This window comes from Amia ocellicauda, chromosome 10 (genome assembly GCF_036373705.1).
Source record: "Amia ocellicauda isolate fAmiCal2 chromosome 10, fAmiCal2.hap1, whole genome shotgun sequence".
Lineage (NCBI taxonomy): Eukaryota > Metazoa > Chordata > Actinopteri > Amiiformes > Amiidae > Amia > Amia ocellicauda.
Window position 1 is genome coordinate 41,641,118 of NC_089859.1, and position 23,452 is coordinate 41,664,569.

The 23,452-nt window shown below is 47.1% G+C and overlaps 7 non-coding genes and 27 pseudogenes across 7 annotated transcripts; all 34 read right to left on the minus strand.

Moving 5' to 3' along the window:
* Positions 1-98: 98 nt before the first annotated feature.
* On the minus strand, positions 99-217 carry LOC136761276 (5S ribosomal RNA). The gene has a single exon (XR_010820340.1). It is a non-coding gene; the product is annotated as a 5S ribosomal RNA (ribosomal RNA).
* Positions 218-433: 216 nt separating this feature from the next.
* LOC136761321 (uncharacterized) lies at positions 434-552 on the minus strand (annotated as a pseudogene).
* Positions 553-766: 214 nt separating this feature from the next.
* LOC136760694 (5S ribosomal RNA) lies at positions 767-885 on the minus strand. The gene has a single exon (XR_010820279.1). It is a non-coding gene; the product is annotated as a 5S ribosomal RNA (ribosomal RNA).
* Positions 886-1,109: 224 nt separating this feature from the next.
* Positions 1,110-1,228, minus strand: LOC136761567 (uncharacterized; annotated as a pseudogene).
* Positions 1,229-1,451: 223 nt separating this feature from the next.
* Positions 1,452-1,570, minus strand: LOC136760850 (uncharacterized; annotated as a pseudogene).
* Positions 1,571-1,791: 221 nt separating this feature from the next.
* On the minus strand, positions 1,792-1,910 carry LOC136762526 (5S ribosomal RNA). The gene has a single exon (XR_010820723.1). It is a non-coding gene; the product is annotated as a 5S ribosomal RNA (ribosomal RNA).
* Positions 1,911-2,118: 208 nt separating this feature from the next.
* Positions 2,119-2,237, minus strand: LOC136761112 (uncharacterized; annotated as a pseudogene).
* Positions 2,238-2,455: 218 nt separating this feature from the next.
* LOC136762012 (uncharacterized) lies at positions 2,456-2,574 on the minus strand (annotated as a pseudogene).
* Positions 2,575-2,779: 205 nt separating this feature from the next.
* Positions 2,780-2,898, minus strand: LOC136762018 (uncharacterized; annotated as a pseudogene).
* Positions 2,899-3,113: 215 nt separating this feature from the next.
* Positions 3,114-3,232, minus strand: LOC136761982 (uncharacterized; annotated as a pseudogene).
* Positions 3,233-3,446: 214 nt separating this feature from the next.
* Positions 3,447-3,565, minus strand: LOC136761425 (uncharacterized; annotated as a pseudogene).
* A 209-nt stretch (positions 3,566-3,774) lies between these two features.
* Positions 3,775-3,893, minus strand: LOC136760800 (uncharacterized; annotated as a pseudogene).
* Positions 3,894-4,103: 210 nt separating this feature from the next.
* On the minus strand, positions 4,104-4,222 carry LOC136761801 (uncharacterized; annotated as a pseudogene).
* A 212-nt stretch (positions 4,223-4,434) lies between these two features.
* Positions 4,435-4,553, minus strand: LOC136761524 (uncharacterized; annotated as a pseudogene).
* Positions 4,554-4,762: 209 nt separating this feature from the next.
* Positions 4,763-4,881, minus strand: LOC136761154 (uncharacterized; annotated as a pseudogene).
* A 210-nt stretch (positions 4,882-5,091) lies between these two features.
* On the minus strand, positions 5,092-5,210 carry LOC136761983 (uncharacterized; annotated as a pseudogene).
* A 208-nt stretch (positions 5,211-5,418) lies between these two features.
* On the minus strand, positions 5,419-5,537 carry LOC136760952 (uncharacterized; annotated as a pseudogene).
* Positions 5,538-5,756: 219 nt separating this feature from the next.
* Positions 5,757-5,875, minus strand: LOC136762045 (uncharacterized; annotated as a pseudogene).
* Positions 5,876-6,091: 216 nt separating this feature from the next.
* On the minus strand, positions 6,092-6,210 carry LOC136760987 (uncharacterized; annotated as a pseudogene).
* A 210-nt stretch (positions 6,211-6,420) lies between these two features.
* Positions 6,421-6,539, minus strand: LOC136761414 (uncharacterized; annotated as a pseudogene).
* A 555-nt stretch (positions 6,540-7,094) lies between these two features.
* LOC136762200 (uncharacterized) lies at positions 7,095-7,213 on the minus strand (annotated as a pseudogene).
* A 210-nt stretch (positions 7,214-7,423) lies between these two features.
* Positions 7,424-7,542, minus strand: LOC136760777 (uncharacterized; annotated as a pseudogene).
* Positions 7,543-7,752: 210 nt separating this feature from the next.
* Positions 7,753-7,871, minus strand: LOC136761985 (uncharacterized; annotated as a pseudogene).
* A 210-nt stretch (positions 7,872-8,081) lies between these two features.
* LOC136760774 (uncharacterized) lies at positions 8,082-8,200 on the minus strand (annotated as a pseudogene).
* Positions 8,201-8,408: 208 nt separating this feature from the next.
* Positions 8,409-8,527, minus strand: LOC136762636 (5S ribosomal RNA). The gene has a single exon (XR_010820830.1). It is a non-coding gene; the product is annotated as a 5S ribosomal RNA (ribosomal RNA).
* Positions 8,528-8,735: 208 nt separating this feature from the next.
* LOC136762532 (5S ribosomal RNA) lies at positions 8,736-8,854 on the minus strand. The gene has a single exon (XR_010820729.1). It is a non-coding gene; the product is annotated as a 5S ribosomal RNA (ribosomal RNA).
* A 220-nt stretch (positions 8,855-9,074) lies between these two features.
* Positions 9,075-9,193, minus strand: LOC136761113 (uncharacterized; annotated as a pseudogene).
* Positions 9,194-9,412: 219 nt separating this feature from the next.
* Positions 9,413-9,531, minus strand: LOC136761454 (uncharacterized; annotated as a pseudogene).
* Positions 9,532-9,750: 219 nt separating this feature from the next.
* LOC136761661 (uncharacterized) lies at positions 9,751-9,869 on the minus strand (annotated as a pseudogene).
* Positions 9,870-10,089: 220 nt separating this feature from the next.
* On the minus strand, positions 10,090-10,208 carry LOC136761159 (5S ribosomal RNA). Its single transcript, XR_010820327.1, has one exon. It is a non-coding gene; the product is annotated as a 5S ribosomal RNA (ribosomal RNA).
* A 210-nt stretch (positions 10,209-10,418) lies between these two features.
* On the minus strand, positions 10,419-10,537 carry LOC136760970 (uncharacterized; annotated as a pseudogene).
* Positions 10,538-10,761: 224 nt separating this feature from the next.
* LOC136760667 (uncharacterized) lies at positions 10,762-10,880 on the minus strand (annotated as a pseudogene).
* A 224-nt stretch (positions 10,881-11,104) lies between these two features.
* Positions 11,105-11,223, minus strand: LOC136760668 (uncharacterized; annotated as a pseudogene).
* A 551-nt stretch (positions 11,224-11,774) lies between these two features.
* LOC136761736 (5S ribosomal RNA) lies at positions 11,775-11,893 on the minus strand. The gene has a single exon (XR_010820388.1). It is a non-coding gene; the product is annotated as a 5S ribosomal RNA (ribosomal RNA).
* Positions 11,894-23,452: the final 11,559 nt, after the last annotated feature.

The following is a 23,452-nucleotide window of genomic DNA, read 5'->3' on the forward strand; positions in this document are numbered from 1 at the left end:
GAAAGTAGCCGGGTACGTGTACAATTCTTCAATTATATCTCCTCCAGACTGTAAGAGAGTATTAAGAGCTACGATGAAGTTACCCAAGTGATGTAAAAAGCTTGCAGCACCTGGTATTTCCAGGAGGTCTCCCATCTAAGTACTGACCAGGCCCTGCCCCGTTTAGCTTCCGAGATCTGACGAGATCGGGCGCATTCAGGACGGTGTGGCCACAAGCCAAGACGCCTGGCTGCATGATTTCTCTTAAAGTTTGACGGGTATTGACGGAACTTCCAGCAAAATAAAGAAGAAAAAAGAAAAATGGAGGGAAAAATATCAGTGCAGCAAAGGGAGTTGAAAGTAGCCGGGTACGTGTACAATTCTTCAATTATATCTCCTCCAGACAGAAAGAGAGTATTAAGAGCTATGATGAAGTTACCCAGGAGACGTAAGAAGCTTGCAGCACCTGGTATTTCCAGGAGGTCTCCCATCCAAGTACAGAACAGGCACTGCCCCGTTTAACTTCCGAGATCTGATGAGATTGGGCGCGTTCAGGACGGTGTGGCCGCAAACCAAGAGGCCTGGCTGCATGATGTCTCTTAAAGGCTGGCGGGTATTGACGGAACTGCCAGCAAAAAAAAAGAAATAAGAAAAATGGAGGGAAAAATTTCAGTGCAGCAAAGGGTGTTAAAAGTAGCCGGGTACGTGTACAATACTTCAATTATATCTCCTCCAGACAGAAAGAGAGTATTAAGAGCTACGATGAAGTTACCCAAGTGACGTAATAAGCTTGCAGCACCTGGTATTTCCAGGAGGTCTCCCATCCAAGTACTGATCAGGCCCTGCCCCGTTTAGCTTCCGAGATCTGACGAGATCGGGCGCATTCAGGACGGTGTGGCCACAAGCCAAGACGCCTGGCTGCATGATGTCTCTTAAAGGTTGGCGGGTATTGACGGAACTTCCAGCAGAAAAATAAAATAAAAATAAAAATAAAAAAATGGATGGAAAAATATCAGTGCAGCAAAGGGTGTTGAAAGTAGCCGGGTACGTGTACAATTCTTCAATTATATCTCCTCCGGACAGAAAGAGAGTATTAAGAGCTACGATGAAGTTACCCAGGAGACGTAAAAAGCTTGCAGCACCTGGCATTTCTAGGAGGTCAGCCATCCAAGTACTGACCAGGCCCTGCCCCGTTTAAATTCCAAGATCTTACGAGATCGGGCGCATTCAGGACGGTGTGGCCACAAGCCGAGAGGCCTGGCTGCATGATGTCTCTTAAAGGTTGGCGGGTATTGACGGAACTTCCAGCAGAAAAATAAAATAAAAAGAAAAATAAAAAGATGGATGGAAAAATATCAGTGCAGCAAAGGGTGTTGACAGTAGCTGGGTACGTGTACAATACTTCAATTATATCTCCTCCAGACAGAAAGAGAGTATTAAGAGCTACGATAAAGTTACCCAGGAGACGTAAAAGCTTGCAGCACCAGGTATTTCCAGGAGGTCTCACATTCAAGTACTGACCAGGTCCTGCCCCGTTTAGCTTCCGAGATCTGACGAGATCGGGCGCGTTCAGGACGGTGTGGCCGCAAGCCGAGATTCCTGGCTGCATGATGTCTCTTAAAGGCTGGCGGGTATTGATGGAATTTCCAGCAAAAAAAAAAAAAAAAAAAAATAGAAAAATGGAGGGAAAAATATCAGTGCAGCAAAGGGTGTTGAAAGTAGCCGGGTATGTGAACAATACTTCAATTATATCTCCTCCAGACTGAAAGAGAGTATTAAGAGCTACGATGAAGTTACCCAAGTGACGAAAAAAGCTTGCAGCACCTGGTATTTCCAGGAGGTCACCCATCCAAGTACTGACCAGGCCCTGCCCCGTTCAGCTTCCGAGATCTGACGAGATCGGGCGCGTTCAGAACGGTGTGGCCGCAAGCCAAGAGGCCTGGCTGCATGAAGTCTCTTAAAGGTTGGCGGATATTGACGAACTTCCAGCAAAAAAAAAAAGAAAAATGGAGGGAAAAATATCAGTGCAGCAAAGGCTGTTGAAAGTAGCCGGGTACGTGTACAATACTTCAATTATATCTCCTCCAGACAGAAAGAGAGTATTAAGAGCTACGATGAAGTTTCACAGGAGACGTAAAAAGCTTGCAGCACCTGGTATTTCCAGGAGGTCACCCAACCAAGTACTGACCAGACCCTGCCCCGTTTAGCTTCCGAGATATGATGAGATCAGGCGCGTTCAGGACGGTGTGGCCGCAAGCCAAAAGACCTGGCTGCATGATGTCTCTTAAAGGCTGGCAAGTATTGACGGAACTTCCAGCAAAAAAAAAAAAAAAAAAATAGAAAAAGGGAGGGAAAAATATCAGTGCAGCAAAGGGTGTTGAAAGTAGCCGGGTACATGTACAATTCTTCAATTATATCTCCTCCAGACAGATAGAGAGTATTAAGAGCTACGATAAAGTTACCCAGGAGACGTAAAAGCTTGCAGCACTAGGTATTTCCAGGAGGTCTCACATTCATGTACTAACCAGGTCCTGCCCCGTTTAGCTTCCGAGATCTTACGAGAGCGGGCGCGTTCAGGACGGTGTGGCCGCAAGCCGAGAGGCCTGGCTGCATGATGTCTCTTAAAGGCTGGCGGATATTGACGGAACTTCCAGCAAAAAAAAAAAAATGGAGGGAAACATATCAGTGCAGCAAAGGGTGTTGTATGTAGCCGGGTACGTGTACAATACTTCAATTATATCTCCTCCAGACAGATAGAGAGAATGAAGAGCTACGATAAAGTTACCCAGGAGACGTAAAAAGCTTGCAACACAAGGTATTTCCAGGAGTTCTCACATTCAAGTACTGACCAGGCCCTGGCCCATTTAGCTTCCGAGATCTGATGAGATCGGGCGCGTTCAGGACAATGTGTCCGCAAGCCAAGAGGCCTGGCTGCATGATGTCTTTTAAAGGCTGGACGGTATTGACGGAACTTCCAGCAAAAAAAAAAGAAGAAAGAACAATGGAGGGAAAAATATCAGTGCAGCAAAGGGTGTTGAAAGTAGCCGGGTACGTGTACAATTCTTCAATTATATCTCTTCCAGACAGAAAGAGAGTATTAAGAGCTACGATGAAGTTACTCAGGAGACGTAAGATGCTTGCAGCACCTTTTATTTCCAGCAGGTCTCCCATGCAAGTACTGAACAGGCCCTGCCCCGTTCAGCTTCCGAGGTCTGACGAGATTGGGGGTGTTCAGGGCGGTGTGGCCGCAAGCCGAGAGGCCTGGCTGCATGATGTGTCTTAATGGTTGGCGGGTATTGACGGAACTTCCAGCAAAAAAAAAAAAAAAAGAAAAATGGAGGGAAATATATCAGTGCAGCAATGGGTGTTGAAAGTAGCCGGGTACGTGTACAATACTTCAATTATATCTCCTCCAGACAGAAAGAGAGTATTAAGAGCTACGATAAACTTACCCAGCAGACGTAAAAAGCTTGCAGCACCTGGTATTTCCAGGAGGTCTCCCATCCAAGTACTGACCAGGCCCTGCCCCACTCAGTTTCCGAGATCTTACGAGATCGGACGCGTTCAGGACGGTGTGGCCGCAAGCCGAGATGCCTGGGTGCATGATGTCTCTTAAAGGCTGGCGGGTATTGACGGAACTGCCAGCAATAAAAAAAAAGAGAAATGGAGGGAGAAATACCAGTGCAGCAAAGGGTGTTGAAAGTAGCCGGGTACGTGTACAATACTTGAATTATATCTCCTCCAGACAGAAAGAGAGTATTAAGAGCTAAGATGAAGTTACCCAGGAGACGTAAAAGCTTGCAGCACCAGGTATTTCCAGGAGGTCTCACATTCAAGTACTGACCAGGTCCTGCCCCGTTTAGCTTCCGAGATCTGACGAGATCGGGCGCGTTCAGGATGGTGTGGCCGCAAGCCGAGACGCCTGGCTGCATGATGTCTCTTAAAGGCTGGCGGGTATTGACGGAACTGCCAGCAAAAAAAAAAAAGAAAAATAGAGGGAAAAATACCAGTGCAGCAAAGGCTGATGAAAGTAGCCGGGTACGTGTACAATTCTTCAATTATATCTCCTCCAGACAGAAAGAGAGAATTAAGAGCTACGATGAAGTTACCCAGGAGACGTAAAAAGTTTGCAGCACCTCGTATTTCCAGAAGGTCACCCATCCAAGTACTGACCAGGCCCTGCCCCTTTTACCTTCCGAGGTCTGACGAGATTGGGGGTGTTCAGGGCGGTGTGGCCGCAAGCCGAGAGGCCTGGCTGCATGATGTCTCTTAAAGGTTGGCGGGTATTGACGGAACTTCCAGCAAAAAAAAAAAAAAGAAAAATAGAGGGAAAAATACCAGTGCAGCAAAGGCTGATGAAAGTAGCCGGGTACGTGTACAATTCTTCAATTATATCTCCTCCAGACAGAAAGAGAGAATTAAGAGCTACGATGAAGTTACCCAGGAGACGTAAAAAGTTTGCAGCACCTCGTATTTCCAGAAGGTCACCCATCCAAGTACTGACCAGGCCCTGCCCCTTTTACCTTCCGAGATCTGACGAGATCAGGCGCGTTCAGGATGGTGTGGCCGCAAGCCGAGACGCCTGGCTGCATGATTTCTCTTAAAGGCTGGCGGGTATTAACGGAACTGCCAGCAAAAAAAAAAAGAAAAATAGAGGGAAAAATACCAGTGCAGCAAAGGCTGATGAAAGTAGCCGGGTACGTGTACAATTCTTCAATTATATCTCCTCCAGACAGAAAGAGAGAATTAAGAGCTACGATGAAGTTACCCAGGAGACGTAAAAAGTTTGCAGCACCTCGTATTTCCAGAAGGTCACCCATCCAAGTACTGACCAGGTCCTGCCCCATTTAGCTTCCGAGATCTGACGAGATCGGGCGCGTTCAGGATGGTGTGGCCGCAAGCCGAGACGCCTGGCTGCATGATGTCTCTTAAAGGCTGGCGGGTATTGACGGAACTGCCAGCAAAAAAAAAAAAGAAAAATAGAGGGAAAAATACCAGTGCAGCAAAGGCTGATGAAAGTAGCCGGGTACGTGTACAATTCTTCAATTATATCTCTTCCAGACAGAAAGAGAGTATTAAGAGCTACGATGAAGTTACTCAGGAGACGTAAGATGCTTGCAGCACCTTTTATTTCCAGCAGGTCTCCCATGCAAGTACTGAACAGGCCCTGCCCCGTTCAGCTTCCGAGGTCTGACGAGATTGGGGGTGTTCAGGGCGGTGTGGCCGCAAGCCGAGAGGCCTGGCTGCATGATGTCTCTTAAAGGTTGGCGGGTATTGACGAACTTCCAGCAAAAAAAAAAAAGAAAAATGGAGGGAAAAATATCAGTGCAGCAAAGGCTGTTGAAAGTAGCTGTGTACGTGTACAATACTTCAATTATATCTCCTCCAGACAGAAAGAGAGTACTAAGAGCTACGATGAAGTTACCCAGGAGACAAAAAAGCTTGCAGCACCAGGTATTTCCAGGAGGTCACCCATCCAAGTACTGACCAGGCCCTGCCCCTTTTACCTTCCGAGATCTGACGAGATCGGGCCCGTTCAGGACGGTGTGGCCGCAAGCCGAGAGGCCTGGCTGCATGATGTCTCTTAAAGGCTGGCGGGTATTGACGGAACTTCCAGCAAAAAACAAACAAAAAAAAAAGGAAAATGGAGGGAAAAATATCAGTGCAGGAAAGGGTGTTGAAAGTAGCCGGGTACGTGTACAATACTTCAATTATATCTCCCCCAGACAGATAGAGAGTATTAAGAGCTACGATGAAGTTTCACAGGAGACGTAAAAAGCTTGCAGCACCAGGTATTTCCAGGAGGTCTCCCATCTAAGTACTGACCAGGTCCTGCCCCGTTTAGCTTCAGAGATCTGACGATATCGTGCGCGTTCAGGACGGTGTGGCCGAAAGCCAAGAGGCCCGGCTGCATGATGTCTCTTTAGGCTGGTGGGTATTGACGGAACTTCCAGCAAAAAAAAAAAAAAAAAAAGAAAAATGGAGGGAAAAATATCAGTGCAGCAAAGGCTGTTGAAAGTAGCCGGGTACGTGTACAATTCTTCAATAATATCTCCTCCAGACAGAAAGAGAGTATTAAGAGCTACGATGAAGTTACCCAGGAGACGTAAAAAGCTTGCAGCACTAGGTATTTCCAGGAGGTCACCCATCCAAGTACTGACCAGGCCCTGCCCCGTTTAAATTCCAAGATCTGATGAGATCGGGGGCGTTCAGGACGGTGTGGCTGCAAGCCAAGAGGCCTGGCTGCATGATGTCTATTAATGGTTGGCGGGTTTTGACGGAACATCCAGCAAATAAAAAAAAAGAGAAATGGTGGTAAAAATATCAGTGCAGCAAAGGGTGTTGAAAGTAGCCGGGTACGTGTACAATACTTCAATTATATCTCCTCCAGACAGATAGAGAGTATAAAGAGCTACGATAAAGTTACCCAGGAGACGTAAAAGCTTGCAGCACTAGGTATTTCCAGGAGGTCTCACAATCAAGTACTGACCAGGTCCTGCCCCGTTTAGCTTCCGAGATCTGACGAGATCGGGCGCGTTCAGGATGGTGTGGCCGCAAGCCGAGATGCCTGGCTGCATGATGTCTCTTAAAGGCTGGCGGGTATCGACGGAACTGCCAGCAAAAAAAAAAAAGAGAAATGGAGGGAGAAATACCAGTGCAGCAAAGGGTGTTGAAAGTAGCCGGGTACGTGTACAATTCTTCAATTATATATTCTCCAGACAGAAAGAGAGTATTAAGAGCTACGATGAAGTTCCCCAGGAGACGTAAAAAGCTGGCAGCACCTGGTATTTCCAGAAGATCTCCCATCCAAGTACTGACCAGGTCCTGCCCCGTTTAGTTTCCGAGATCTTCCGAGATCGGGCGCGTTCAGGACTGTGTGTTCGCAAGCCAAGAGGCCTGCCTGCATGATGTCTCTTAATGGCTGGCGGGTATTGACGGAACTTCCAGCAAAAAAAAAAAAAAAAAGAAAAAGAAAAAGAAAAATGGAGGGAAAAATATCAGTGCAGCAAAGGGTGTTGAAAGTAGACGGGTACGTGTACAATACTTCAATTATATCTCCTCCAGACAGATAGAGAGTATAAAGAGCAACGATAAAGTTACCCAGGAGACGTAAAAGCTTGCAGCACTAGGTATTTCCAGGAGGTCTCACAATCAAGTACTGACCAGGTCCTGCCCCTTTTAGCTTCCGAGATCTGACGAGATCGGGCGCGTTCAGGACTGTGTGTCCGCAAGCCGAGAGGCCTGGTTGCATGATGTCTCTTAAAGGCTGGCGGGTATTGACGGAACTGCCAGCAAAAAAAAAAAAGAGAAATGGAGGGAGAAATACCAGTGCAGCAAAGGGTGTTGAAAGTAGCCGGGTACGTGTACAATACTTGAATTATATCTCCTCCAGACAGAAAGAGAGTATTAAGAGCTACGATGAAGTTACCCAGGAGACGTAAAAAGCTTGCAGCACCTGGTATTTCCAGGAGGACACCCATCCAAGTACTGACCAGGCCTTGCCCCGTTTAGCCTCCGAGATCTGACGAGATCGGGCGCGTTCAGGACGGTGTGGCCGCAAGCCAAGATGCCTGGCTGCATGATGTCTCTTAAAGGCTGGCGGGTATTGACGGAACAGCCAGCAAAAAAAAAAAAGAGAAATGGAGGGAGAAATACCAGTGCAGCAATGGGTGTTGAAAGTAGCCGGGTACGTGTACAATTCTTCAATTATATCTCCTGCAGTCAGAAAGAGAGTATTAAGAGCTACGATGAAGTTACTCAGGAGACGTAAGATGCTTGCAGCACCTTTTATTTCCAGCAGGTCTCCCATGCAAGTACTGAACAGGCCCTGCCCCGTTCAGCTTCCGAGGTCTGACGAGATTGGGGGTGTTCAGGGCGGTGTGGCCGCAAGCCGAGAGGCCTGGCTGCATGATGTGTCTTAATGGTTGGCAGGTATTGACGGAACTGCCAGCAAAAAAAAAAAAGAGAAATGGAGGGAGAAATACCAGTGCAGCAAAGGGTGTTGAAAGTAGTCGGGTACGTGTACAATACTTGAATTATGTCTCCTCCAGACAGAAAGAGAGTATTAAGAGTTACGATGAAGTTACCCAGGAGACGTAAAAAGCTTGCAGCACCTGGTATTTCTAGGAGGTCAGCCATACAAGTACTGACCAGGCCCTGCCCCGTTTAGCTTCCGAGATCTGACGAGATCGGGCGCATTCAGGACGGTGTGGCCACAAGCCGAGAGGCCTGGCTGCATGATGTCTCTTAAAGGTTGGCGGATATTGACGGAACTTCCAGCAAAAAAAAAAAAAAAAATGGAGGGAAAAATATCAGTGCAGCAAAGGCTGTTGAAAGTAGCCGTGTACGTGTGCAATACTTCAATTATATCTCCTCCAGACAGAAAGAGAGTACTAAGAGCTACAATGAAATTACCCAGGAGACAAAAAAGCTTGCAGCACCAGGTATTTCCAGGAGGTCACCCATCCAAGTACTGACCAGGCCCTGCCCCTTTTACCTTCCGAGATCTGACGAGATCGGGCGCATTCAGGACGGTGTGGCCACAAGCCGAGAGGCCTGGCTGCATGATGTCTCTTAAAGGTTGGCGGATATTGACGGAACTTCCAGCAAAAAAAAAAAAAAAAATGGAGGGAAAAATATCAGTGCAGCAAAGGCTGTTGAAAGTAGCCGTGTACGTGTGCAATACTTCAATTATATCTCCTCCAGACAGAAAGAGAGTACTAAGAGCTACAATGAAATTACCCAGGAGACAAAAAAGCTTGCAGCACCAGGTATTTCCAGGAGGTCACCCATCCAAGTACTGACCAGGCCCTGCCCCTTTTACCTTCCGAGATCTGACGAGATCGGGCGCGTTCAGGACGGTGTGGCCGCAAGCCAAGAAGCCTGGCTGCATGATGTCTCTTAAAGGCTGGCGGGTATTGACGGAACTTCCAGCAAAAAAAAAACAAAAAAAAAAAGGAAAATGGAGGGAAAAATATCAGTGCAGCAAAGGCTGTTGAAAGTAGCCGGGTACGTGTACAATTCTTCAATAATATCTCCTCCAGACTGAAAGAGAGTATTAAGAGCTACGATGAAGTTATCCAGGAGACGTAAAAAGCTTGCAGCACCTGGTATTTCCAGGAGGTCACCCAACCAAGTACTGACCAGACCCTGCCCCGTTTAGCTTCCGAGATATGATGAGATCAGGCGCGTTCAGGACGGTGTGGCCGCAAGCCAAGAGACCTGGCTGCATGATGTCTCTTAAAGGCTGGCAAGTATTGACGGAACTTCCAGCAAAAAAAAATAAAAAAAAAATAGAAAAAGGGAGGGAAAAATATCAGTGCAGCAAAGGGTGTTGAAAGTAGCCGGGTACATGTACAATTCTTCAATTATATCTCCTCCAGACAGATAGAGAGTATTAAGAGCTACGATAAAGTTACCCAGGAGACGTAAAAGCTTGCAGCACTAGGTATTTCCAGGAGGTCTCACATTCATGTACTAACCAGGTCCTGCCCCGTTTAGCTTCCGAGATCTGACGAGATCGGGCGCGTTCAGGATGGTGTGGCCGCAAGCCGAGATGCCTGGCTGCATGATGTCTCTTAAAGGATGGCGGGTATTGACGGAACTTCCAGCAAAAAAAAATAAAAAAAAAATAGAAAAAGGGAGGGAAAAATATCAGTGCAGCAAAGGGTGTTGAAAGTAGCCAGGTACATGTACAATTCTTCAATTATATCTCCTCCAGACAGAAAGAGAGAATTAAGAGCTACGATAAAGTTACCCAGGAGACGTAAAAGCTTGCAGCACCAGGTATTTCCAGGAGGTCTCACATTCAAGTACTGACCAGGTCCTGCCCCGTTTAGCTTCCAAGATCTTACGAGATCGGGCGCGTTCATGACGGTGTGGCCGCAAGCCGAGAGGCCTGGCTGCATGATGTCTCTTAAAGGTTGGCGGGTATTGACGGAATTTCCAGCAAGAAAAAAAAAAAAAAAAAAAGAAAAATGGAGGGAAAAATATCAGTGCAGGAAAGGGTGTTGAAAGTAGCCGGGTACGTGTACAATTCTTCAATTATATCTCCTGGAGACAGAAAGAGAGTATTAAGAGCTACGATGAAGTTACCCAGGAGACGTAAAAAGCTTGCAGCACCTGGTATTTCTAGGAGGTCTCCCATCCAAGTACTGACCAGGCCCTGCCCCGTTTAGCTTCCGAGATCTGACGAGATCGGGCGCGTTCAGGATGGTGTGGCCGCAAGCCAAGAGGCTTGGCTGCATGATGTCTCTTAAAGGCTGGCGGGTATTGACGGAACTGCCAGCAAAAAAAAAAAAGAAAAATAGAGGGAAAAATACCAGTGCAGCAAAGGGTGTTGAAAGTAGCCGGGTACGTGTACAATTCTTCAATTATATCTCCTGGAGACAGAAAGAAAGTATTAAGAGCTACGATGAAGTTACCCAGGAGATGTAAAAAGCTTGCAGCACCTGGTATTTTTAGGAGGTCTCCCATCCAAGTACTGACCAGGCCCTGCCCCGTTTAGCTTCCGAGATCTGACGAGATCAGGCGCATTCAGGACGGTGTGTCCACAAGCCGAGATGCCTGGCTGCATGATGTCTCTTAAAGGTTGGCGGGTATTGACGGAACTTCCAGCAAAAAAAAAAAAGAAAAAAAGAAAAAAGAAAAATGGATGGAAAAATATCAGTGCAGCAAAGGGTGTTGACAGTAGCTGGATACGTGTACAATACTTCAATTATATCTCCTCCAGACAGAGAGAGAGTATTAAGAGCTACGATAAAGTTACCCAGGAGACGTAAAAGCTTGCAGCACCTGGTATTTCTAGGAGGTCTCCCATCCAAGTACTGACGAGGCCCTGCCCCGTTTAGCTTCCGAGATCTGACGAGATCGGGCGCATTCAGGACGGTGTGGCCGCAAGCCGAGAGGCCTGGCTGCATGATGTCTCTTAAAGGTTGGCGGGTATTGACGGAACTTCCAGCAAAAAAAAAAAAGAAAAAAAGAAAAAAGAAAAATGGATGGAAAAATATCAGTGCAGCAAAGGGTGTTGACAGTAGCTGGATACGTGTACAATACTTCAATTATATCTCCTCCAGACAGAGAGAGAGTATTAAGAGCTACGATAAAGTTACCCAGGAGACGTAAAAGCTTGCAGCACCTGGTATTTCTAGGAGGTCTCCCATCCAAGTACTGACGAGGCCCTGCCCCGTTTAGCTTCCGAGATCTGACGAGATCGGGCGCATTCAGGACGGTGTGGCCGCAAGCCGAGAGGCCTGGCTGCATGATGTCTCTTAAAGGTTGGCGGGTATTGACGGAACTTCCAGCAAAAAAAAAAAAAAAAAAGAAAAATGGATGGAAAAATATCAGTGCAGCAAATGGTGTTGACAGTAGCTGGGTACGTGTACAATACTTCAATTATATCTCCTCCAGACAGATAGAGAGTATTAAGAGCTACGCTGAAGTTACCCAGGAGACGAAAAAGCTAGAAGCACCTGGTATTTCCAGGAGGTCACCCATTCAAGTACTGACCAGGACCTGCCCCGTTTAGCTTCCGAGATCTGACGAGATTGGGCGCGTTCAGGACTTTGTGTCCGCAAGCCGAGAGGCCTGGCTGCATGATGTCTCTTAAAGGTTGGCGGGTATTGACGGAACTTCCAGCAAAAAAAAAAAAAAAAAAAAAAAAAATGGAGGGAAAAATATCAGTGCAGCAAAGGGTGTTGAAAGTAGCCGGGTATGTGTACAATTCTTCAATAATATCTCCTCCAGACTGAAAGAGAGTACTAAGAGCTACGATGAAGTTACCCAGGAGACGAAAAAGCTTGCTGCACCTGGTATTTCCAGGAGGTCACCCATCCAAGTACTGACCAGGCCCTGCCCCGTTTAGCTTCCGAGATCTGACGAGATCGGGCGCGTTCAGGACGGTGTGGCTGCAAGCCAAAAAGCCTGGCTGCATGATGTCTCTTAAAGGCTGGTGGGTATTGACGGAACTTCCAGCAAAAAAAAAAATGGATAAAGAAAAATGGAGGGAAAAATATCAGTGCAGCAATGGGTGTTGAAAGTAGCCGGGTACGTGTACAATACTTCAATTATATCTCCTACAGACAGAAAGAGAGTATTAAGAGCTACGATGAACTCACCTAAAGGATTATTAGGAACACCATACTAATACTGTGTTTGACCCCCTTTCGCCTTCAGAACTGCTTTAATTCTACGTGGCATTGCTTCAACAAGGTGCTGAAAGCATTCTTTAGAAATGTTGGCCCATATTGATAGGATAGCATCTTGCAGTTGATGGAGATTTGTGGGATGCACATCCAGGGCACGAAGCTCCCGTTCCACCACATCCCAAAGATGCTCTATTGGGTTGAGATCTGGTGACTGTGGGGGCCAGTTTAGTACAGTGAACTCATTGTCATGTTCAAGAAACCAATTTGAAATGATTCGACCTTTGTGACATGGTGCATTATCCTGCTGGAAGTAGCCATCAGAGGATGGGTACATGGTGGTCAAAAAGGGATGGACATGGTCAGAAACAATGCTCAGGTAGGCCGTAGCATTTAAACGATGCCCAATTGGCACTAAGGGGCCTAAAGTGTGCCAAGAAGACATCCCCCACACCATTACACCACCACCACCAGCCTGCACAGTGGTAACAAGACATGATGGATCCATGTTCTCATTCTGTTTACGCCAAATTCTGACTCTACCATCTGAATGTCTCACCTCTTTTTCCTATTTGTAGTGGAGATGAGTGGTACCCGGTGGGGTCTTCTGCTGTTGTAGCCCATCCGCCTCAAGGTTGTACGTGTTGTGGCTTCACAAATGCTTTGCTGCATACCTCGTTTGTAACGAGTGGTTATTTCAGTCAAAGTTGCTCTTCTATCAGCTTGAATCAGTCGGCCCATTCTCCTCTGACCTCTAGCATCAACAAGGCATTTTCGCCCACAGGACTGCCGCATACTGGATGTTTTTCCCTTTTCACACCATTCTTTGTAAACCCTAGAAATGGTTGTGCGTGAAAATCCCAGTAACTGAGCAGATTGTGAAATACTCAGACCGGCCCGTCTGGCACCAACAACCATGCCACGCTCAAAATTGCTTAAATCACCTTTCATTCCCATTCAGACATTCAGTTTGGAGTTCAGGAGATTGTCTTGACCAGGACCACACCCCTAAATGCATTGAAGCAACTGCCATGTGATTGGTTGATTAGATAATTGCATTAATGAGAAATTGAACAGGTGTTCCTAATAATCCTTTAGGTGAGTGTATATGTATGTATGTGTATGTATGTCCAATTGCTTTGACAATACAAATGAATTGAATTGAGAGGGAGAGAGAGAGAGAGAGAGAGAGAGAGAGAGAGAGAGAGAGACAGACAGACAGACAGACTGACAAACACAAACAGACACACACACACACACACACACACACAGCCAGCCAGCCAGCCAGCCAGCCAGCTCAGCGATGACATCACAAGCCTCTCTCAGCTGACTGCTATGACATCACAGGGCATGAACATTCCGTTGCTTGCCGTCTGTCAACCACTCAGTCACTGCCAGCCAGAGTGGCTGGCTGGCTGGATGGGGGGGATGCTTGCTGCTGCTGTGTACCTTAGCAAGCTTATTTGCTTGACCGGCCTTCCTACTCCTCTGCCCACATGCCCACCTATGCCCGATCTGCTGTTCACCTGGATCACAGCTCCGCCCCAACAAGGCAGATCCTCCCAAAAATGGTACAAACTGATCCACGTTCCCCTCCACAGAAAGCTTTAGCCCAAAATAAGGGACACATTCTGCCCAATATGTCAGCGCCAACCACAGCCTGAGGGACACAGTGACACACGAGCACCGGCTGTAAATATAATGTAAATACTCGTTTGTAATGCATGTCATTGTATTTCAAAAAAGGAATCTGGAAATGGTATACCTATTTTCTTTATTTGTATGTATTAAAGATCACATTTTATTACATTTTCTTTTTCTGTACTTCATTACATCTTATTGTGATTCATAATTCTATTATTTATTTTCCGTGTATATGTATGTATGTATGTATTGTGACAAACCAAGGGGCAGGGTCATACATGGCAGATATGTCAGGCCAGGTCTGCTGCAAGGTGTGTACTCTAGGGTAGAATACCGACCCTAGGCAACTACACTCCCCAGAAACCCTCAGGCAGCCATTCTAGCACCTAATGTGGTCACTTGGTGTTACTTCCTCAATTATTCACCAGGTATATAAGGCGGGCCTGAGAGAGAGAGAAGTGAGAGACAATAGGGTGAGTTATCTGGAAAACAGAGGTAGCTCATAAGGAGAAAGCCAAGACTTATTTATTCCAGACTTTGTTTAAAATAGAATGATTATGTAAGATTAGTTACAACTCCAGTGTGAGTTAGGTTTTGTTTTCAGATTTGTTTTGTTTGAAGTAAACATACAGGCACAGCCCTGTATTTGCAACCTCCTCCCTGGGTCATGACTGGTTTTTACTCCTAAGAAGATCACAGAGAAGACCCGCACATGTGTACAGCCAAGGCGTTTTGTCACATTTGGTGTAGAATGCGGGCAGCACCTCATGAAACCCAGACTGGCTGAGTGAATTTTTTTATCCAAAAAAAAAAAAAACTACAGGCTGTAATAGCCCAACAGGAAGCGACCAGGGTGCAGCAGGTGGCTCACCAGGATGCTATGCGGATGCATCAGGAAGCACTGCAGGTCCAGCATGATACAAATAAAATGTTTAGAGAAGAGCAGGAAAAGGTGACTAAAGAGCTGAAAGAGAGTGTTGAAGCACTTGCAACCAGGATTGGGCCACAGGGGGCTGCAACCCATTCCACTCCCCGCACCAATCACTTTCTGCAGAAAATGACAAAACAGGACGATGTTGAGGCCTTCCTTATGACCTTTGAGAGGACAGCGGAGAGAGGGATGGCCAAAAGATTCCTGGGCAGGGCTTGTGGCACCTTATCTGGCAGGGGATGCACAGAAAGCGTACTTTGATCTGGAGCTGAAGGACGCCCAGGACTATGATAAATTGAAAGCGGAGATAATGACCCGATTGGGCGTGACCACCGCAGTGAGGGCACATCGGTTTCAGCAGTGGGCCTACCAACCAGGACAACCAATCCGAACACAGATGTTTGATCTGATCCATCTGGCCAGGAAATGGCTACAGCCAGAGGTCCATTCATCAGCCGAGGTGGTGGAGGCCATAGTCCTTGACAACTACCAACGCTGTTTGCCCAAGGACGTTCGACGCTGGGTTGGCCAGAATGAGGTGCTGTCCGCTGACACCTTGGTGGCCATTGTAGAGCGGTTCTATACAGCCGGAGCAGCAGAGCATGTACCGGAGGTTAAAAACTCGTTCCCCAGGCCATGACGAACCAGCGGACCGGGTAAGATGGTTCCAAAGTACTCTGGGAAACATGACGCGCTGGGTTGGAAGAAAAGAGCAAGACTGGGGGGGGCAAAGGTGGGGCCTAAAGCCGAGACTAAGGGTTATAGGGGGTCACCATCACAACCAATTGTCTGCTACAATTGTGACAAAGTAGGACATATTGCGGCCCACTGCCCAGGTAGAGAGGAACCAATGCAATGTAATGTGTGTGATATGGGGAAAGAGAAACCGGTATTTTATGCCTGCCCTGTTGGGACGGATGTTTTCATAGGCTGAGTACCTAATCCAAAACACATGTGTACAGTGATAGTCGATGAGAAAGAAGTGGCTGCTCTACTCGACTCTGGCAGTATGGTTACACTGGTCACAGAAAAATTTGTAGCGACCAACAAGCTGGATAGACATCAGGAGCTCAGTATCACATGCACACATGGTGACACACGCCCCTATCCCACAGCCCTTGTAAACATACAGACAGAGGCCGGGAAACTAGATTACGAAGTCGGTGTGGTACCCAACATGCCATATGATGTGATACTGGGACGATATTTTCCTAATTTTGGAAAACTAGATAGAAAACATAGTAAATTGGAAATGCACACTGAAAACTGTAAGCCAGAAGTTGCCTCGATCCCACAACTAGAGCTAAAAGTAGACCTGGTTCCAGTTGAGTCGACAGTGAAGGTTTTGGTTGGGGAAAATTAAACTGAAAACATAGGGGTGGAATGTAGTGACGTAGATGACCCTATGGAGGGTGAGGAACCCAGCACTAGCAGGGTGGGTGAGAATCCATTCATAGAGACCCCTGAAGCTGACAATGTAGAAGTGTCAGTGTTAGAGGGACTCCCCACTGATTTTGGCAGCGCACAGGTGCGAGATCTCACTCTACACTATGCTAAAGAAAATGTGAAGGTAGTAAATGGGACCCCTATGACTACTGCAGACCCGCCAACAGCTTATCCTTATTTTATGGTAAAAAATGACCTATTGTACCGTGTAAATAAGATAGGGGTGGACATTGTGGAGCAATTGCTAGTTCCCACCCCATTCAGACGAACAGTTCTCAATCTGGCACATGGGCATATCCTGGGGGGACATCTGGGGATGGACAAAACCAAGGATAGACTCCTGAGGAGGTTTTACTGGCCAGGCGTACATGCAGACGTGACAGAACATTGTAGCTCATGTCCTGAATGTCAACTACATGCTCCTAAACCAGCCTTCAGAAGCCCACTGGTCCCTTTGCCCATCATAGAGACCCCCTTTGCTAGGATAGCTATGGATGTGGTGGGACCTCTCCCGAAATCAGCCAGAGGGCATCAGTATATACTGGTTATTTTGGATTATGCCACCAGGTACCCAGAAGCCATTCCACTGCGGACCATGGCTTCAAAAGGTATTGCAAAAGAGCTAATGTTGATGTGTAGTAGGGTGGGGATACCGAGGGAGATATTAACAGATCAGGGCACACCCTTTATGTCTAAGGTTATGACCGATCTGTGTAAATTGTTGCAGGTTAAGCAGTTGAGAACATCAGTCTACCACCCACAAACAGATGGGTTGGTTGAGAGATTTAATAGGACCCTGAAGTCCATGCTAAGAAAGGTAATCGATAAGGATGGGAAAAATTGGGAATTCATGCTGCCCTACTTGATGTCTGCCATTAGGGAAGTCCCACAGGCTTCCCTGGGCTTTTCGCCTTTTGAACTGTTATATGGGAGGCACCCCAGGGGGATATTAGACATAGCCCGTGAAACGTGGGAACACGAGTCCACTCCTTTCCGGAGTGTAGTCGAGCACATCAATGCTATGCAAGAGAGAATAGCCACAGTCACTCCCATTGTGAGAGAGCACCTAAGGCAGGCACAGGAACACCAACAATTCGCCTATAATCGTCAGGCTACACTGAGGGTGTTCCAGCCTGGTGATAGGGTGTTGGTGTTGGTTCCCACTGTAGAATGTAAATTTCTGGCTACGTGGATGGGACCTTATGAGATTATAGAGCGAATACGGGAAGTGAACTATAAGGTTCAGCAACCCGGCCGCCGACCCCCAGAACAAATATATCATGTCAACTTAATAAAAGCCTGGAAGGACAGGGAAGTGTTGATGTTGACTTACCCCCCTCAGCCACTAGGGACACCGAAGGTGAATATTGCAGCTGCCTTGTCACCTGACCAGTTGAAGGAGGTGAACGACTTGATAATACGTAATAGGGAAGTTTTCTCAGGCATACCGGGGCGTACCCATTTAGTCTCTCACAACATTGTGTCTCTCCCAGGAAAGAAGGTAAATATGAGGCCTTACAGGGTACCAGAAGCTCGCAGGAACACTATTAGAAATGAGGTTAAGGAAATGCTGGAGGCAGGGGTTATTGAAGAATCCCACAGTGAGTGGTCCAGCCCTATAGTCATGGTTTCCAAACCTGATGGCTCCTGGAGATTCTGTAATGATTTTAGAAAGGTTAATGAAATTTCAAAGTTTGATGCATACCCAATGCCCCGAGTAGATGAATTGTTAGAGAATATTGGGAATGCTCACTATATTTCAACTATTGACTTAGCCAAGGGCTACTGGCAGATTCCCTTGACCCCGGGTGCCAAAGAAAAAACAGCCTTTGCAACCCCAGATGGTCTGTTTCACTACACAGTGATGCCCTTTGGCCTGCATGGTGCTCCTGCCACCTTTCAAAGGTTGATGGACCACATACTTAGACCACACAGGACGTATGCGGCAGCATATTTAGATGATGTGGTCATTCACAGTCCAGATTGGGAATCACATTTGTCTCAGCTCCAAGCGGTATTGGATTCAATACATGCAGCAGGCCTGATGGCTAATCCAACCAAATGCAATTTGGGGTTGGAAGAGGCCAAATACTTGGGCTATACAGTAGGGAGGGGTATGGTGAAACCCCAAATATCCAAGGTTGAAGCCATAAACTCTTGGCCTAGGCCTGTCAATAAAAAGCAGGTTAGGGCATTTTTAGGGTTAACTGGGTATTACCGGAGGTTTATTCCCAACTATGCTACCTTAGCGGCCCCTCTGACTGATATGACTAAGGCTACAGAACCCAATATGGTTAGATGGGGTGATACAGCAAACCGGGCTTTCCGGAGCCTACAGGAGGTGCTCTGCCGCAACCCCGTTTTAATGGTACCTGACTTTCAGAAAGAATTTATAGTCCAGACGGACGCCTCTGAGGTGGGGATCGGAATGGTTTTGTCCCAAAGAATGGGTGATCACGAACACCCGGTGTTGTTCCTTAGCAGAAAGTTGGAATCCAATGAAATAAATTATTTGGTAGTTGAAAAAGAATGTTTGGCAGTGAAGTGGGCTTTGGACAGTCTTCGATACTATTTGTTGGGCAGGCACTTCACCCTGATCACTGACCATGCCCCCCTCACTTGGATGCATCGTTCGAAAGACAGGAATGCCCGTGTGATGAGGTGGTTTTTGAGTCTCCAACATTTTCATTTCACCCTGCAGCACAGGCCAGGGAAGGCCATGGGGAATGTTGATGGGCTGTCCCGGGTGCATGCTTTTTTGCGGCTGTCGCTCGACCTATGGGGTCGCAGCTGGGGGGGAGGATGTGGGACAAACCAAGGGGCAGGGTCATACATGGCAGATATGTCAGGCCAGGTCTGCTGCAAGGTCTGCACTCTAGGGAAGAAAACCGACCCTAGACAACTACACTCCCCAGAAACCCTCAGGCAGCCTAATGTGGTCACTTGGTGCTACTTCCTCAATTATTCACCAAGTATATAAGGCGGAAAGATAGAGTCAAGCTAGAAGGTCAGGCCAGAAGCTAGTTTGATTTCTGTTTGTTATTTACGATGAGAACCTTGGAAACAATGTCAAACGGTATGACCTACGTGCCTGTTCCCTAAAACCATGTGTAGACCTATGGACTCTGTTCTATAATGATATATGTTCTGCTTGTTAGCCTTTAAGATAACATAGTAATGACTTTCTAGCATGTATGCATGTATGTATGTATATATATATATATATATATATATATATATATATATATATATATATATATGTATGTATGAATGTATGTATGTCCAATTGCTTTGACAATACAAATGAATTGAATTGAGAGGGAGAGAGAGAGAGAGAGAGAGAGAGAGAGAGACAGACAGACTGAAAAACAGACAAACAGACACACACACACACACACAGACATACACACACACACACAGAGCCAGCCAGCCAGCCAGCTCAGCGATGACATCACGAGCCTCTCTCAGCTGACTGCTATGACATCACAGAGCACGTACATTCCGTTGCTTGCCGTCTGACAACCACTCAGTCACTGCCAGCCAGACTGGCTGGCTGGCTGGATGTGGGGGATGCTTGCTGCTGCTGCGTACCTTAGCAAGCTTATTTGCTTGACCGGCCTTCCAACTCCTCTGCCCACATGCCCACCTATGCCCGATCTGCTGTTCACCTGGTCACAGCTCCGCCCCAACAAGGCAGATTCTCCCAAAAATGGTACAAACTGATCCACGTTCCCCTCCACGGAAAGCTTTAGCCCAAAATAAGGGACAAATTCTGTAACAACATAATGGATGCCCACCCAACCTGTGACAAAACTGAGAAAAAAGAAAAACGCCAGTCCTCCTGGGGGAGGGACACACAGCCACCCTGGCTGCCCAATATGTCAGCGCCTACCACAGCCTGAGGGACACAGTGACACACGAGCACCGGCTGTAAATATAATGTAAATACTCGTTTGTTATGCATTATGTGCGTTATGTCATTGTATTTCAAAAAAGGAATCTGGAAATTTTTTTACATTTTCATTTTCTGTACTTCATTACATCTTATTGTGATTCATAATTCTATTATTTATTTTCCGTGTAGATGTATGTATGTATGTATGTATGTATGTATGTATGTATGTATATGTATGTATGTCCAATTGCTTTGACAATACAAATGAATTGAATTGAGAGGGAGAGAGAGAAAGAGAGAGAGAGAGAGAGAGAGAGAGAGAGAGAGAGAGAGAGAGAGAGGAATATGAGCTCCTAAAAAACATTTGTTTTTATACATAAGCGGATTTAATTTGTGATTTACAAATGAATATATAGCACTATAAACATACACAGAAGACATGGAATAGAAATTCAGAAGAAAAAGTATTCAAAAAATAATAATTTTAAGAGAAACACAAAAAGAAGAAAGCAGAGAGACAGTTCAGGAAGAAAAGTCAGAAAAGAAAAGCTGAAGACAAGAATTGGAGGTAAGAGACAAATAATTAAACAAAAAAATATGTATTAATAAAATAAATAAGCATTCTCAGTAGTTGACTCAGCCAATGAAAATGCAGAGCTCCGATTTGAATAGAGTGACAGTAGGAGAGAGCCCAATTGCCACTGAGACTGATAGAAATCTATCGAACAGCAGTCTGACTGCAGAGCTGCCTTTTGAAATCCGATACCCTGAAGACATTCGCTCTGCACAGGCTAAGAAGGACTACAAACAAGCTGTGATGAGAGCATCTCCTGAGACCCTCATCCTAGACTACACCGGTAAAGGAGAAAACAGGGTCAAGAACAATCTACTGTTCTACACCGCCTTTCACAAAACCCTGTGCCAGACATACCCCAATAACAACAAGAGGGGCATTAGCAGAGGCAGGCAGATCTCAGTGCTGGTAGAGAAAGACACAGACAGTGTGATGCTCACTTTTAATGTATACCACAACGGGACCATCATGGTGCAGGGCAGCGAGAGCAGCCTGGACCAATTAGCTCTCGGCTTCCACACCTCAAAGCAGCAGACTGAGGTAGAGAAACAAGAGCCAGAGCCGGCCACCCTGCAGTCTGCCCCCAGCCACACGGAGCCAGACAGTGCCCCATCTCCCACAGACTGCCCCCCTGTCTCCCCAAAACTCTCCAGCAACATTAAAACACTAAAGGAATGCCTATCAGTGCTGGAGCTGGAGTTTGCGGAGTTCAGGGAGCAGACCTTGAGCACCCTGGCCCAGACCTCCTTGTGCGATCAGCTCCGGGATGAGATGCACAGACTAAAGATGCAGCACAAGGCTGAGATCCATGAGCTGAGAGCAGCAGTGAGAGACCTGGAGGAGCAGAGCCAAACCCTGAGGACGGAGCTGCGCAGAGCGAGGGAGGAGCTGACCAGGACACCCCAGCACAGCTAGCTGAGGAGCCTGCAGAGCCAGCTGGAGGAGCTAAGAGAGGAGCTAAACATCACTGGAGCACAGAGACTGCACTGCACTGACCCCACAACACCTCCAAACCCTGACGCACCCACTGATCCACCCACACTCCCCACCACTCCTGACACACCCACTATCACCAGACCTGCCACTAATACACAACCCCCTGAAACGCCACTCCCCCAAAACACACCCGCTGCCCCCACCACTCCCGACGCAAACCCGGAGTGGCAGGTCAACGCAGAGGTGGTCATTCTGAGCGAATCCAATGGGAAGTTCCTGGTTGAGAGGCGCCTCTTCCCTGGGCGAAAAGTGAAAAAGCTTTGGTGCTCCACAGCACAGAGAGCCCTGGAGCTGCTCTCCAAGAGGAGGCTTTGCCAAGTCAAACACATCCTCATCCACACCGGCACTAACGACCTGAGTGCCCGCAGGGGCGATGTGGCCTCAGCCCTGAGACAGGTAGCAACGAAAGCCACAGAGGAATTCCCAACTGCCAAAATTTCCATCTCCACACTGCTGCCCCGCACAGACGTGCCCCTGCACATCATCCAGGCCATCAACGCAGAAGTGTCCCGAAGATGTGCCCTCCTCCCCAACGTCCACCTGGCACACCACTGAGACATCCAGCCACATCACCTGTATGACCACGTCCACCTCAACAAGACGGGTGTGAGGATCATCTCAAAGGTCCTCAAGGACACAACCCTGGGCCGAAACCCCACACACCCCCACCTCGAGACCAGGAGCAAACCCCCCAGCCCCCGGCCACATCCCCAGCCACCGGCTCCACCCCAGCCCCAGCCCTTGAGACCCCGCGGCCCCATTCCCCACCCCCCCATCCCCAGAGGGCCCGTCCAGCACAGCAGAGCGGACAGCCGGGGACCAGCACAGCCACACAGCCACGCAGCAGCGGCTTCCAGAGCCTGGAGGCCCGATGCTGCCCAGCTGGCCCAGATAAGGCAACTCCTCAGTGTCATCTGTTCCACACTGCTGAGTTAACTGAGCCTCAACACACATATATATGGTTGTGGAGATGGAGAGTAAGAAAAAATGTGATTTAATTATTCTGATATTTTGATGCAAACATAAAATCTTTGAGTGATTATTATGTATATCCATATATAATTATTAATAGTAATATAATATCAGTTGTAGACCACAAATTAAACTTTCTTATGTAGAAGAGACAAGTATAATAAAATATATTAACATGTCCTTTAAAATAAGCAGTTGGAATATGCAGGGTTTACGCTCCTCAACTTTTGGAATGAAGAGCACAGGCCCTGAACTGATCAACACTGTAAATAGTTCAGATGTTTTCATTCTTGTAGAGACTTGGTGCTGTGCAGATATGTCTATACACTGGATGGATACAATGGATACAGGGAGCTGATTGTGCCCTCCTATAAAAAACCCAAAGTCAGGTGTGGCAGGGCCTCGTGGGGGAATATCGTGTGGTACAGGGAGGAGCTCCGAGCAGCCCTATGCCCAGTACAGAGAGGAGACACACACCTGTGGATGAAAATCAGAAAAGACACCCTACAAAATAACACAGATATATACCTATGTGCAATTTATATGCCACCCGCAGACTCCCCCTACTATAATGAGGAAGGCTTTCATGAGCTTCAAAACGAAATCTGCCACTTCCAGACCCTGGGCTCTGTACTGCTGTGTGGCGATCTCAATGCCAGGACTGGCAGAGAGATGGACTACATCAATACAGAGGGGAACACACACCTGTTCGGAGACTCCCCGCTGTGCCACACACACACCTCCACACTGACACAGCCACGACAGCGTGGTAAACAAGAGCAGGAAGCAGGTAGTGCGCCTATGTAAAAGCCTGGGTCTATATATCATCAATGGCAGGACCAGGGGGTACTCTCTGGGGAGATTCACATACT